Source organism: Phascolarctos cinereus, unplaced genomic scaffold (genome assembly GCF_003287225.1).
Source record: "Phascolarctos cinereus isolate Bilbo 61053 unplaced genomic scaffold, phaCin_HiC Scaffold_2;HRSCAF=192, whole genome shotgun sequence".
In the NCBI taxonomy this organism is placed as follows: Eukaryota; Metazoa; Chordata; class Mammalia; order Diprotodontia; family Phascolarctidae; genus Phascolarctos; species Phascolarctos cinereus.
Window position 1 is genome coordinate 77,177,475 of NW_027555625.1, and position 12,520 is coordinate 77,189,994.

Below are 12,520 nucleotides of genomic sequence, written 5' to 3' on the forward strand. Positions count from 1 at the left end.
ATTTTTTTAAAAAAGGAATTATGCAGGAAAAGAGGGTCTAAAAGAAATGTATGATTAAAAAAGAAGATAGGCCAGTCTTGTGGCAAGAGTGAGAGACTCATTGCATTCTCTACTGATTATCTTCACAAAGGCAAGAGAATTGAAGGAAGGTATTCAGCCTTTTGGGTCAGCTCCCTGTATGAGAACCCATGTGTGAGAACCACAAAGGATAAGCAGGCATGGATGAGTAGCAAACTGCATCATTGGAAGAAATACCCATATCAATTAGATCCCAAATCCACTGGTATGTTAGAATATTGGCAGGCCACTTCAGGACTATTATGTTCAAGGGAAAAACCAAGAACAATGAGTAGAAATTACAAAGAGACACAGTTTATGTGAGGAAAAGCTTCGTAACAATTGGATGTCTCTAAAAGTCAACTAGTCTGGTGGTGGATTCCTCCTCACTGGAGGCCTCAGAGCCAAAGATAAATGACCATTTGTTGAGTGTGTGTGGGTCAGAATAGAAAGCCACTGAGGTCCCTTCTGACTCTAAGGTTCTGTGATGCTGTGAAAGCGTGGTAGGGGAAAAGCCTAAAAGTCAAGGTAGACCACTGCTTTCAAGCAGTTTCATAACAACACAGACAATCCTTCTAGCCTCTGCTCATGTGCTACAAAAGCAAATCAGGACAAGGTATAAATCTGCTAAAGTGTATTTAAATCTCCAAAAGGTTGAAGATGATCTGGGCTTTTATTCATTGAAAACAAAAAAGAGAGATCTTGGCAGATCAGGAGAAATGATATCCATGATGTTCAAACTGAATTTAAACACTTTTCATGGCATAGAGCCTCGTCCATTCTCTGGCTGTTTCTATGGCTTGAGCTTCATCGTTCTTCCACTTCTCCGCTACATCATTTGCTAATGGATCGTCTGGATTGGGGGCACTTAACAAAGCCTGGATTGAAAGCAGAACTGTAAGGATCTGTAGCGCTGGAGACCATTTATCTTTCAGAATGTCTAAACATATTCTTCCTAACTTATCCACATTAGGGTGATAAATTTTGGTTATGAAACGTACTTTAGGAGGTGTCATTGGGTATTCTTCCGGAAGGAAAAGTTCAAGTTTAAAAGTCCCTCCTTCAAAGGGGGAATCCTGTGGGCCTGCAATGACCACGTGAAAATGACGTGAGTTGATTTCATCGGGTTCTGCTTTTATCCCTGGGACTGATTCTGTCAGTAAACTCTGGATTTCTTTGACAATCCTGTGGGACAGCCTGGACATGTTGTCTTATCCAGAAATTCAGCCTCCAGTGACAATTTATGTTTTAAAGGCCCTTCCAGCTCTGACACTCTGTGTTTTATGTCCTAATGGCCCTCCCAGCTCTGACATTCCATGTTCTGTGTTCTAAATTCCCTCCTACCTTTGACATTACATGCTCATCTAATCACAGAATCTCAGAGTTGGCTCTCAGAGGCCATCTAAATAAGATTCCTCTCTAGAAATTGGTGACAGGTGGCTATTCAACCTTTGAAAACCTTCATGATGGGAAATCCACTACCTATCATGGTCACACCTTCCATTTTTGGACAACTCTTTTCATCAGTCCCAAAATCTTTCTTTCTGCATCTTCCACCAATTAGTCAAAGCTCTGTTCTCTTGGACCAAGCAGAACAATTCTAGTTCCTCTTCCAAATTACTGGTCTCCAAATATTTGGAGACTGATATTATCCTTTCTCCTCCCTGCTGCAAACCAAGTCTTTCCCTTTCCAGGATAAATATAACCAGTCTCTTCAATCTATCCTTTGACATAATCTTCAGTCTATTAACCATCTTAGACATCTTTCTCTGAGTGCACTGTAGCTGGGATCCCTCTTAAAATGTGGGGCCGAGAACTGAATATAATATACTCTGGATGTGTGGCCTGATCAGGGCAGGGTAAAATGGATCTGTCACCCCACCATATTATGACTCTTTTGATGAAGGCAAGGATCACACTGGCTTTTTGGATTGCAGAACTGACATTTTAAATTCCCTAAATGTCCCAGCTCCTATTTAGCCATGTCTCCCTTGCCCCATACTGGTGAAACTGATTTGTAACTCACGTTTAGAGCTTTATAGTTATCTCTATTAAATCTTAATTAGATTTAGCCATCATTCTAGCATGCTACCTTCATGTCATCTGAATTTTGGTTAGCATTTCCTTTGATAAGCACTATGATGTCATGAATAGAATACTGGATGTGAAGTCAGAAAGACGGAGATTTGAATCCTGCCTCTGACACTTCCTAGCTTAGTGACTATGGGTAAATCATTTAACCTCTCTAAGCTTCAGTTTCCTCAATTACAAAATGAGGATAATTGTACCCACAGTCCTACCTTACAGGAGTGTTGAGAAGTTCAAATAAGATAATACACAAAAAGTGAAATTATAAGATACAAGACTTCAAGGAACAGGAAGTCTCCCACTAAGTTGATCTAATCATAGTGTTTACTGATGGTATACAAATTCCTAATGGAAATTTATACAAAAATGATACATGATATGAGCCCTCTTCATCTCACTGCCATCCTCAGGTACCTGCTTTAGCCTACTTTGGAGAAGGACAGCTGTATGGAGTCTAACTGAATCCCAGCCAACTAACTAGTAAGTCATAGGATTATGGATCTAGATCTGGAAGGGGGCTCAAAGACCATCTGGTCCAACCCGCTTATTTTGTAGATGAGAAAAATCAATAAAACCTCTAGATGAAAGCCCAACAGAGGCCAAGTGACTTGCCCAAGGTCAAGCAGGTATAAATGGCAAAGCTGGTATTCAAACCCAGGATTTCTGATGACAAACCTGGGGCCCTTCCATTGTATCGCTGTGCTTCCGTCATGTTAGGAAGCTGTGGTATCTTATACTTAGGAGGACAAAGGGAGCTGCATGTACCAAGTGAGTGGGAACAAACCTGCCTTGCTTCTGAATATTCCAAGCCTAAACATGAGTGGCAAAATTACCTTAGATTCAAGAACTGAATTCATGAACAGAAGTCTCTAGCTGTACATTCCTCCTACGCCCCGGGTGAAAGGGGCTCATCTAATTAGTCTGCATCAATAAGTGTTATTTATTATGTATGCCTTAACTGAAGTCATTGATGAGTATGGTGAATTGCATGGGGCCAAGAACTTCTAATAATAGCTAGTATTGATATAGAGCTTTTAGATTTTCAAAGTGTTTTACAAATATTAATCTCACTTGTTCTTCGCAACAACTCTGTGAGGCAGATGTTATTATTCCCATTTGTAGATGGGTAAACTAAGGCAGACAAAGGTTTGAGTGATTTGCCCATGCTCACATAGGTAGGAAGTATCTAAGGCTGGATTTAAAACTCAAGTCTTCCTGACTCTGACTCTTACATTATACACACTTCACTGGAGACCTATGATCTAAGTGCTAAGGCCTCTTTTATTTCTAATATTGAATGCTCTAAGGTGGCAGTTCTTAGCTTTTTTGGTCTCAGGAGGCTTTTACACTCTTGTATATACGAAAGAGTTTATGTTTATGTGGGTCATAGCTATGAGTATTTATTGTATTAGAAATTAAAATATAACATTTTAAAAATATTTATTGATTCATTAAAAATAGCAACAAATCCATTACATATTAACATAAATAACATTTTTACGAAATAAAAACCTTGTCTTCCAAACAAACAAAAGAACACAGTGAGAAGAGTGGCATTGTTTTACATATTTTTGTAAATTACTTTAATATCTGACTTAAGAAGACAGCTGGATTCTCATTTTTGCTTCTGTATTCAGTCTGTTGCGGTATATTGTTTTGGCTGAAATATAAGAAGGCCCAGCATCACACAGATATGCAGCAGGGAAAAGGAGAAGTATTTTTATAGGCAAATAACATCTTAATATCATTATTCTGAAAATTGTTTTGACCTTGATGACTCCCTTGAAAGGATCTTGGGGATCCCCAGGGGTCTGCAGAATATATTTTGAGATCTGCTGTCCTAAGGTAATTCTCTAAAACTATAAAATGCAAAATAGCCATGAATCTGCAATGGTAGAGGAAGTTTCATAACCTGGAGTTCCCTATAAAAAATAAATAAATTCTGCTTACAGCATTCAGATCTTTGAGATCCATTTACAATCTGGCACATTAAGAGAGGAAGTGAAATGACCCATTAAATCATAGTTTTGCTATGGATTCAGACTGGGAGCACTCTAGATGATCATGTTCTATAGCTCCTTCCAACTCTGATATTCTAGGTTCTAAGTTCTAGATTCCCTCTCTTTTCTGATATGCTACAGTCTAAGGAATGTACTAGCTCTGGTATTCCAGAGCTGTCTTAAGGAATCTTCTACCTCTGATACTGTTTAAGAATCTGTACCTGGAAGGAAACTACCTGATATGCACCAGAATGTTTCCTGGCCAAATGCATTCTGGGTTTACTATTAATTATTATTATTTTAGTTTAATGGGTTTTTAGTTGCGTCCAACTCTTTATGACCTCATTTGGTGTTTTCTTGGAAAAGATACTGGAGTGGTTCGTCATTCTTTCTCCAGCTCATTTTACAGATGAGGAAACTGAGGTAAACAGGGTTAAGTGACTTGCCCGGGGTCACATAGTTACTAAGTGTCTGATGCCAGATTTTAACTCAGGAAAAAGAGTCTTCCTGACTCCAGGCCCAGAACTCTATTCCCCTAGCTATCTCATTATTATTATTACTATTATTAATTAGTACCAAGCAGGAAAGTACCAAGAATATAAACTTAACAATGGATCACATGCCTATGGTCCAGCAGTTCTATTAAAGGACCCAGATTGGGCCCAGCTTTCTAACATAGTCACATTGCTCCCAGGACTGTCTTTGGGGTAACAATTGATCCTGTCTGGGGCTATCCCAGCCAAAGGAATGGAGTCTGTTCCCAAGGGCAAAGAACAACATTGTGAAGTTTTTAAAACTCTGCTGCTCGTGTTGCACAAAATCTGCAGAGTCAAATACATTCTTTTCATATTTTCATGACCCTGGTCCTTGGGAAAGGGATTGGATTGGCAGCTGGGCCTTTACATTTGTGAGCTGCTGAAGCCTGAATGGTACAGGAGAAGCTAATGGAAGGATGCTTTACAATTCACAAAGTACTTTCCTTGCTTATAGCCCTGTGAGGTATAGTGTGCGAATATTTTCATCCCAGTATTATAGATGAACAAACTGTAAAGAGGAAGTGAATTGTCCAGGGTAACAGAACTAGTAAGTGGTAGAACTGCAATGTAAACCTAGCTAAGTTGTTCAACTCGAAAGACCCTTAGGCAACTCCTCCATCCTCTCTTGGCCTCACTTTCCTCATCTGTAACATGAATGGGTGGACTAGATCAAGGGTATCAATGGTGTTAAATGGAAACCAGGCCACTAAATTGCGCATAAGGATCCACACCAGTGACATATTGACATAGAAAACTGCACGTTAAAGTCATCTATGTTTTATTGTATTTTTATTAATTCATTGAATGTTTTCCAATTACATTTTAATCTGGTTGGAGCAGCACTTGGGAAGGTTCTGGGTCACAAATTCTCAATCTCCCCATTTGTAAAGTGAAGATAATAATACTTGAACTGAGAGACAGCATGAAGTAGTAGATAGAGAACAGGTCTGGAGGTCAATAACATCCGGGTTCAAGTCCTCGAACGTACTTGCTATATGACCACAGGCAAATAACTCAACCTTTGTGGTTCAGTGGACAATCCTCTAGGGCTATAAAGTACAAATGGCCAACTTTATCCATGAGTAGCTAGGTGGTACAGCAGATAGAGTAGAGTCAAGAAGATCTGAACTCAAATCTGACCTTTGGTGCTCAGTACCTGTGCAACCCTGAGGAAGTCACAGAACTTCTGTCTGCCTTGGTTTCTTTACAACATAATAGCACCTACCTCCCAGGGTTGTTGTCAGAATCAAATGAGATATCTGCAAAGCACAGTGCCTGGCACATGGTTGGCACTTAATGAATGCTGGTTCCCTTCCCGCTTAACTTCTGGCTACTTGAGTTTTCCTATTTGTAGGGATAAAAAGAGTACCTATCTCCCAGGGTTGTTGTCAGGATCAAACAAGACAACATTGTAGAGTGTTTAGTAAATCTTAAAGTATTCTATAAATGTGAGCTATCATTTTTTAATCTTTTTAACATTCACTTCTTAAAATTTTGGGTTCCAAATTCTCTCCTTCCCTTAAGCCCCTCCTTTCCTATTGAAAAGGCAATCAATATATCAATTATACATGGGAAATCATACAAAACACATTTCCATTTTTAGCTATTATTATTACATCAAGTCTGAACTCCCCCATCCCCTAGAAATACCTGCTGGTTACCCTACTTACTTCATGGAGTTGTTGTGAAGAAAGTGCTTAGCACATAATGGACACTTTACAATTACTTGTTGAATTGAATTGAAGTGTTTTGTAAACCAGAAAATGCTGTGGAAATGTGAGCTACATTATTATTATGAATCTTCACAGTCATATCAATACCAGACAGGGGATGTTTACTTTCCCACTCCATTTGCCTGTGCCAAGAAGCCGCCCCAACTGGCTACCCTAGGAGCTCCTGGAAAGCCAATGGAGTTTCCTTAATGATCTCCTTGACTAAACAAATCAGTAGTTGGTTGGACTGCCTGAGAGCAAACACTTTCAAGCGGCATTCATTCCTTTCAAGTTTTCAATGCTCCAATGGCTCCTATCAGACATGTTGGTCAGGTCAGGGTCGTTGGCAGTCCCTGATGGGAAGGGCTTGTGAATTTAGCATACAAAGCTCCATAAAACGCACAGTAGTCCCCGTCTGGCCTGGTTCTCCTTAACTCCATCATTAGCCTTTTGTTTATAAGGAAGAATGGAGGCAATTTTTGAAGACCCCCCCAAAACACAAAAAACAAACGAAACCACCAAACTGCAGACAGTGAGCTAATCCCAGCTACAGGGTTAGCAGTGTCTAAACTCTGGTAAAGCCCTTCCCCTACTGGGCATTTATTTTCATTATTTATGCTAAAAACAATCCACTCATTGGTTCCATGCACCATTTCCTACGTGAAGCCTTTCCTGATTTCCTCACCTATTAGTGCCCTCCCTCCCAAACTATCTTGTATTTAACTATTTTGTATATATTCATAATTATTCATTTCCTATTTACATGGGATACATTTAGATATGTTCTTGTCTGCCTCTGTTAAAATGTAAGATCTCTGCTGTAAATCTGAAAAGCAATTTGGGATTGAACAAGTAAAAGTAACTAAAATATACATATCCTTTGACTCAGAAATTTTACCTCACTGATAAGAAGAAAGCTCCCATATACAGTCTGAGTAACATTATGGGAGCTCCATTTATCAGCTCAAAGGGGGGATGAGTCTATTACATCAAAATCAAGAACACTATGGTCATAAGTGGTAATAATGTATACATCAACCATTACAAGCATTGTGTGTACCAACATGTACCACTATCCACTTCCTTTGAACAGATCACCTTTGTGGCCAATAAACTGCCATCCTGGAACAGATTGCCACCCCCTCAGGCCTAGAGTATTCCAATAGCCTACTGGCTGGTCTCCCTGCCTCACATGTCTCCCCACTTCAGTCTATCTGCCACAAAGCTGCCCAAATGATCTTCCTACAGCATAGGCATGACCATGCATATCTGACCATGTCTCTCGTATTGCCACAGTAAACTCAGAGACTCAGTAAACTCCCATGGCTCCCTATTACCTCCAGGGTCAAGTATAAAATGCTCCATTTGGCTTTTAAAGGCCTTCCTACCTTTCCATCCTTCTTTCATTCTATTCTTCTCCACATACTTATCATTCAGCAACACTGGACTTCTTATGTACCATGCTCCATCTCCCAATGGCTCTCACCCATTCTTGGAATGCTCTCTCTCCTCACCTCCATCTTCTGGAATTCTTGGCTTCCTTTTTTTTTTTTTGGCTAGGCAATGGGGTTAAGTGACTTGCCCAGGGTCACACAGCTAGTAAGTATTATGTGTCCAAGGCCGGATTTGAACTCAGGTCCTCCTGAATCCAGGGCCGGTGCTCTATCCACTGCACCACCTAGCTGCCCCTTGGCTTCCTTTAAGATTCAGTGCTAATCCTACCTTTTGTAAGAGATATTTTCTGGTCCCTCTGCCCTTTCTCTCACTAGAACCTTCCCTCTGAGATTACTTCCCTTTTATGGTATATGTATATATGTACACAAGAGCTATTTATCTATCTATGTATATCTAGATAGATAGATATCTCATGTGCGTACATAGTTGTTTGCATGTTGTCTCCAATATGAGCTCCTCAAAGGCAGAGAATGTGTTTTTCCCTTTCTTTGTATTGCCAGCACCTTGCACAACACCTGGCACATAGCAAGAGCTTAATAAATATTTGTTTACTGACCAAAATATTTATAGCAGGACTATTTTAATAGCAAAGAATTGCAAACAAAGTAGATGCCGAACTATGGAGAGATAGCTAAACAAATTTTGTTACATGAATATAATGGAATATGATCATGCTGTAAGAAATGACGAATATTATAAACACAGTGAAGTATGCAAAGATTCACTCAATCTGATGCAGCGGGAAGCAAGCAGAGTCAAGAAAACAAAATATACAATGATCACAACAACATAAATGTGAACAGCAATAAAAAGTGAATGTCACAAAACTATAAATGGCAAGCTTGGCTCCAAAGAAGAAATAGGAAGAGACATATGCACTCCGTTCCTTTGCAGAGGCAGGAAGTCCACAAGTATGGCACACTGCACGTATTTTCAGGCCTTTTTGATGTATTGATTCATTTTTATTTTTTTCTCTTCTTTTTCTGTAACAGTATTATTTGTTATAACGGCAAAGAAGAGGAGTTACTGTGAGGAATTTTGGTAATTAAAAAAGATATCAATAAAAATTATTTTTAAAAAGAATGTGAACATCTTAAGGGAGGGGATTGTTTCATACTTTGAACTTGTATCCCTGGGGGCCTAGCCTAGTGCCTGGAACATGGGAGACACTAAACAAATACCAGCTGATTGTCTGATTGTAAAGAAAGAAATTGGTAGAAGATTTCTAGAATATCAGAGCTGAAAGGGATTTTCAAGATCATCTGTCAAAGCCACTTGTTTTATAAATGGGGAAGCTGGGGGCCCAAAGAGCTGAGGTGGATGTGAGAAGAAAGTACATTTCAGATATGTGGAATGGCCAGTTCAAAGATGGTAGCTGGAGTGTCATGTGGGAAGAACAGCAAATAGGCCCATTTGACTGGGCTGGAAAGTATGCATAGTTTTCTTTTTGTGTGTGTGAGGCAATCAGGGTTAAGTGACTTGCCCAGGGTCACACAGCTAGTAAGTGTCCAGTGTCTTTGAAATCAGGCCCTCCTGACTCCAGAGTTGGTGCTCTATCCACTGTACCACCTAGCTGCAAACCCTACTTGGTCATTGTTTGGGCCTTGATTGGCTCAGAGATGAATGTAAATAGCAATTGTTTCTGTTTTGGCCAGAAACCCTGAGGATCTTCCCCTACCAAGTCTATTATTTTTAAAGAGGTCATTCTTTGCCTCATTTTAAGCCTTAATCATTGAATAGGCTTTGCCCCAGTCAAACAGACATGTTAAAGACCTTAGCTTGAAAAGGCCAAGGTCCCCCCACTGCATCCTGGGCCATCTCCAGTCATCCTAATCTACATCTAGCCACTGGACCCAGGTGGCTCCGGAGGAGAAAGTGAGACTGGTAACTTTGCACAGACCTCCCTCACTTAAATCCAATTCACTTGCATGTTCTGGCATCACCTTCCTGATGTCATGGTCCTCTTTGAGAAAGAAGGACAAACAGTTAGAGAATGCTTGTTGGGAGTGATTTGTAAGAAGGGTAAAAAGATAGAATGGAGTCAAGGTGTGAAAGTTTTAAATGTCAAAAAGAGGACTTTGTGATGGAAAATGCTATCCACATCCAAAGAAAGAACTATGCAGTTTGAATGCAGATTGAAGCATGCTATTTGATATTTTTGTTCTTCTGTTATGTTTTGTTTCCTTTTTCTGGTGGTTCCTCCTGTTGGTTCTAATTCTTACCTACAATATCACTAATGTGAAAATATGTTTAATAGGAATATATATGTATAGCCTATATCAGATTCCGAGCCATCTTGGGGAGGGAGGGGGAGAAAAATTTAAAACTCAAAAGCTTATGGAAGTGATTGTTAATAAATCAAAATAAATTAATAAAAAAAATTTAATAGCACTTCATCTATTTTTCTAGAGGTAATTGGGAGCCATTGGAATTTATTGACTGATGACCTGGAAAGACCTACACTTTAGGACAAATTATTTCAGTGGCAGCTAAATGAAGGTTAGATTGGAGAGGGGGAAAACTTGAGGCAGAGAAATCAGTTAGAAGACTACTGCAATAGTCCAGGCACAAAGTGATGGAGATTGGGGGGTGGGGGGAGGATGGCCCTGAATTCCTTTTATTTGCTTCCTGGCTTCCTTCAAGATTCATCTCGAATCCCAGCTACTGCAGAAGGCTTTTCCTGCTTCCCCTTTCCCCACTTCTAGTGCTCTTCTTCTGAGATTACTTCCCATTTGTCCAGTATATGAGGCAGCTAGGTGGTGAAAGAATAAGAGCTTGCAGAGTTCAAATCTAGCCTCAGACTCTTACTAGCTGTGTGACCTTAGGAAAGTCACCTAACTTCTGTTTGCCTTAGCATACTTGGTAAGTGCTCTATAAATAAATTTATATATATATATATATATATATATATATATATATATATATTACTATATAAATGTTAGGTATAATTATATTGTATTGTGATGCATTATTAGTATATGTCCTATAAGTACCTATCATTTGCCTGTTGTCTCTCCCACTGGGCAGCTAGTGGTGCAGCAGATAGAGCAGGAGGCTTGGAGTCAAGGAGATCTGAGTTTAAATCTAGCTTCAGAGAGTTACTAGCTATGTGACCCTGGGCAAGTCCCTTAATCCCTGTTTGCCTCGGTTCCTCATCTGTAAATTGAGGACACACTGGAGAAGGAAACACCAAACTACTCCAGTATCTTTGTTAACAAAACTCCATGGATAAAGTCCATGGGGTTAAATGGAGCAGGATACGACTGAACGACTCTCCCATTAGGTTATGAACTCCTTAAAGGCAGGGATTGTTTTTACATTTCTTTGTAGGCCCAGCGTTTAGCATAGTGCTGGCACATAACAAACATTTAAGGCTTGTTGACTGAGTGGAGAAAAGGAAGCATATGTTAGAGATACTGTGGAAGTAGAAAAGAGATTTTAGCAACTGATTGGATACGTGGGGCAGAGGTGAGTGAGAAGTCGAGATCACGTGGAGGTTTCAAACCTTAAAGACTGGGAGGTGGTGCCCTGGACAGAAATAGTTAAGTCTGGAAGAGGGGTGGGGGCGGGGGAAAAGAAAATTAGAGAAAGAGCCAGGCTCGTTGCCATAGCAACTATCTCCATGGCGACCATCTCTAAGACGACCATCCCCATGGAGACCGTGCTGGTCCATTCTAAGACGGTGGCCGCAGAGGATCGCATTGGTACTGCTCAGAGGAAGGCGATTGCTGCGACTGTCTGGGGAGGGCCCCTTTAAGGAGCTGCGGGAGTTCCGCGCCCCCTCCTCCTCTTCCTCCTCCTGGTCCGCAGTCCCCCTCCCTGCAGCCACAGCCCTGCCGCATCCCAGCCGCAGTGCTTGGGAGAGTGCACGGGTCCTGCGGCTGCGCCGGGACGCAGGTGACTCTTCTCCTCGCCTGCTGCCGGGATCTCTCTCTCCTCGCCCCGCAGAGCAGTAGGTCGGTGATCCCGTCCCGGCCCCTCGAGGGCGGGCACCTGCGGAGCCGCAGGCGATGCCGCCGCCACCCCCACCTCCACCGCGGTCCTGCTTCCCCGGCCCGGGACCTCCGCTGCAGGGAGATCCCTTTCGAGGCCGCCCCTCCGACCGCCTGCAGCTTTGGCCGGACCGCCCTGCTGTGGCTGCAGGAAAAGCCGAGCTTTGAACATCTCATCGCCCTCGGCCGTTAGCTCCGCGGCGGGAGCGGCGGCTGCGCCACCCCCACCTCCCGCTCCCTTTCCCCTGTGCAGCCGCCATCTTGACCTTGAACTTGACCGAGCACTTGGGAGCCGGCTGAACGTCCGCTCCCCCCCCCCCCGCGCTGCAGCTGCTGCTGTCCTGCCAGAAACTGCCTGCCCGACTCGGACGCGATGGCCCCCGAAGACGTGCCCTCCGGCCACGATGAGAAGCCCTCCCAGGTGGGCCCGGGTGTGTTTCTAGAAGCTTCCGGGGGCTTTGGGGGAGGTGCAGCGGGAGAAGACCCTGCTAGCCCAGCAGTTGCTACCACTGCCACCGGTGGGCTGCCATGACATGGACCCTGCACCCTACTCCGGGAGCTATGGTGGGCAGGCACGCACCCCAACGTCTCTCCCCTGTGTAGGTCCACCGTGCCCCGTCTAACCAGGATCCAGCTGGAATGACTCCAGGACCCTTCTTTGTTCCCCTCCTGACACCCCA

The 12,520-nt window shown here is 42.2% G+C and overlaps 1 pseudogene; it reads right to left on the reverse strand.

Annotated features, from left to right (window-relative positions):
* Positions 1–729: 729 nt before the first annotated feature.
* LOC110193233 (ubiquitin-conjugating enzyme E2 N pseudogene) lies at positions 730–1,284 on the reverse strand (annotated as a pseudogene).
* Between the last annotated feature and the right edge of the window lie 11,236 nt (positions 1,285–12,520).